Source organism: Schistocerca americana, chromosome 2 (genome assembly GCF_021461395.2).
Source record: "Schistocerca americana isolate TAMUIC-IGC-003095 chromosome 2, iqSchAmer2.1, whole genome shotgun sequence".
In the NCBI taxonomy this organism is placed as follows: domain Eukaryota; kingdom Metazoa; phylum Arthropoda; class Insecta; order Orthoptera; family Acrididae; genus Schistocerca; species Schistocerca americana.
In genome coordinates, this window is record NC_060120.1 from 571,242,655 (window position 1) to 571,245,693 (window position 3,039).

The window sequence follows — 3,039 nt, forward strand, 5'->3', positions numbered from 1 at the left end:
GCGCTACCGCTGCGATCGCAGGTTTGAATCCTGCCTCAGGCATGGATGTGTGTTATGTCCTTGGGTTAGTTTGTAAGATGGCAAGAACTATGCCCCTTACATGAAGTCATTAAAGATCACCTAACTCACGTTGAGCGAACAGTAGGGCTGAACAAAAATGACTGACAAGGCACAATGCATCTTGTAAAGGGTATAGTATGGATGTATTGGAATAATTAATGTCGGGTGATGGTTTTAAAGCAATTCACACGACATGAAAACTTTGTGGAAACAAGTCGATTTACTGGAGGCTGGTTTACCCCAGAGAAGTACTCAGAATTGACCGTAGCCGCCGGGGGAGTGGCTAAGGGAAGCGACAATAGGCAGCTTAGGGCGGCTCAAGCTCTGAGAAAGCGGAAACGGGGCGCGACCTCCAGCCGCCTTAAGATGAGTGACAGTGAGTGGGTTGTTGAGCCCGACTCCATGCTGGTGTACCAGGAAGCAGACGGAGAACTTGTACGCCTGTTGATAAATGTCCGTCGTCCCGTTTTCTGTGAAACATGTGAGAAAGCCGCGCAAAGCTACAGTGGAGCGGTCAACAGAGGTCAAAATATGCGTGTTCATGACTATAGCAACTTCATGCTGAATTCAGGGTCCTCAAAATATGCGTGTTCGTGACTATAGCAACTTCATGCTGAATTCAGGGTCCACAGAGTCTTAAGAAAATCAGGTGAAGAGCGACAGAATGAAATATGCCGACCTCCGATGGGAACGTAGGACCAAGGAATTTGAAGTACTCTCCTGGGAGTCAGAATTCCGGGAAACTTGGTGTTGTGCAGACGCTAACCTTGATGGGTGGCCTGGGAGCAGCTAAATAACAGAAGTTGAGAGGAAGGGAAATTTTGTGGGAATTTGTTCACTTCCCAGAGCAGGCACTGGTCGGCGCTGGGAAGCGACGCATAATTTACGTGACTTGCACTGCAATTGGCATAAGTGATTTTGCTGGAGGGGAAACTGAGGCGAAGAGCGGACTGTGAGAAGTCTCCATTGAGGTCTTCGGTTCCCAGCTTGCCTAGAGTGCAGACGTGGCGTTCTTTACTCAGCTTGCCTGAGAAAGAGTGAGCATCTCTGCAGTTTAGGACTTAGCAAATGGAACAATTGAGCTTGGAGACAGAAAGTGTTGGTTCAGCTATGTACTGAGGAAGATAGGTAGGAGTGAATAGACGGGCGCAGACTTGCAGCATCACGAGGTCGGCCGACGTCCACACAATGACACCGCTCCGCCACGCTGTATTCGGTGATATTGCGCCCACTCCGGTCACTGATTAATTTGTTGGATCATGTCGGCAAAGTTTCCACGAGGGTTTCATGGGCCGTGTATTGTAGAATTCTTCTTGCACTTCGCATTATGCCTGGGTCAGTCGATAGGCATTACTTTTGAGCTATTGCGCTTTACTCCACGCAAACGCAGTTTATTACCACTACCTGATAGGAGAGTCTTGTAATTTGATGATTGAAGGTCGGGAGTTAAAATAAATTTGTGCTATTCGACTGCACTGTTTTCAATCAAGTAGTTGAAATCCCTAGTCACTTTCTTAATTAATTTTAATGTTCAACATTTGCATCTGGTGTTCAATAGCTGAATATAACATCAATGTGCACCCCTTTTTAATTAAAAGTGATCAATTCTGAATAAATTAATGTCAACACTGCCACCGCAGTTCAATCAGGAGTCACAGGCCATATTACTTTTTTGCGTTATCCGATATTGCAGCAGTTTTGCACTCTCTGTTGATCTGTTAGTCAATTAGTTGGGGTGAACACACGCCAAAACCAGATAAGTGATGGGTGTGGCGTTACAAGTTAGGTTTAAGTAGTTCTAAGTTCTAGGGGACTGATGACCTCAGAAGTTAAGTCCCATAGTGTTCAGAGCCATTTGAACCATTTAGTCTTCATCATTAATGGAGGAGGCAACGGCCCTGCCGCAGTGGATACACCAGTTCCCGTGAGATCACCGAAGTTAAGCGCTGTAGGGCGTGGCCAGCACTTGGATGGGTGACCATCCAGCCACCATGCGCTGTTGCCATTTTTCGGGGTGCACTCAACCTCGTGATGCCAACTGAGGAGCTACTTGACCGAATAGTAGTGGCTCTGGTCAAAGTAAACCATCATAACGACTGGGAGAGCGGTGTGCTGACCACACGCCCCTCCTATCCGCATCCTCAACTGAGGATGACACGGCGGTCGGATGGTCCCGGTGGGCCACTCGTGGCCTGAAGACGGAGTGCTTTATTACTGGAAGAGATGAGATTAGTGTTTAACATCACGTCGACAACGAGATCATTAGAGACAGAGCACAAGTTCGGGTTAGGGAAGGATGGAGAAGGAGAGCAGTCGTGCCCTTTCGAAGGAACCACCCCCGCACTTGCCTAAAGCCATTTAGGGAAATCACGGAAAACCTAAATCACGATCACCGGACGGGGGTCTGAACCGTCGTCCCCCCGAATGCGATTCCAGTTTGCTAACCACTGACCTACCCGCCTCCGTTTCATCGTCAATAAACTGTGATCTGAGTATATATGCTCCTACATAAGTCTTAATCCGGTATCTTCTTTCAAAATCTCTATCTCATTGTGATCTAATCCTGGTGGTATTTTCCATGCCTCTCGGTATTTTCCAAGTGCACCATCTCCTCTTCTGACTTTTGAATGCTTTTAGACACCTTCCATGCTGCGTGTTGGCGTGCCACTAAACGCCTGTGGTCCAGAGTTCGAAACTCCCCGTGCCCCGTCACCACACATAAATTTTCAATAAAAATTATTAGCTGACATAAGGAGTCAGCCTCATTCTGCCAACGGTCTTGTCAAAGAGGACGGAGGGGTGGACAGAGATTCAAGACACACTTTTGCGCTAGGGATGAGAAACTGCCCCTAAAGGCGGAAGAATAAGCAATGATCAACTGCGTGAAGATACAGATGCCAAAGGAAACCTCTCCCTTAAATAAACATAACGTGCATTCACAGGACACGTGACCTGTAACTGAAAAATTGTCATGATGAT

The 3,039-nt window shown here is 47.2% G+C and overlaps 1 pseudogene; it reads left to right on the forward strand.

Annotated features, from left to right (window-relative positions):
• Nucleotides 1-1,948: 1,948 nt before the first annotated feature.
• LOC124596895 lies at nucleotides 1,949-2,065 on the forward strand (annotated as a pseudogene).
• Nucleotides 2,066-3,039: the final 974 nt, after the last annotated feature.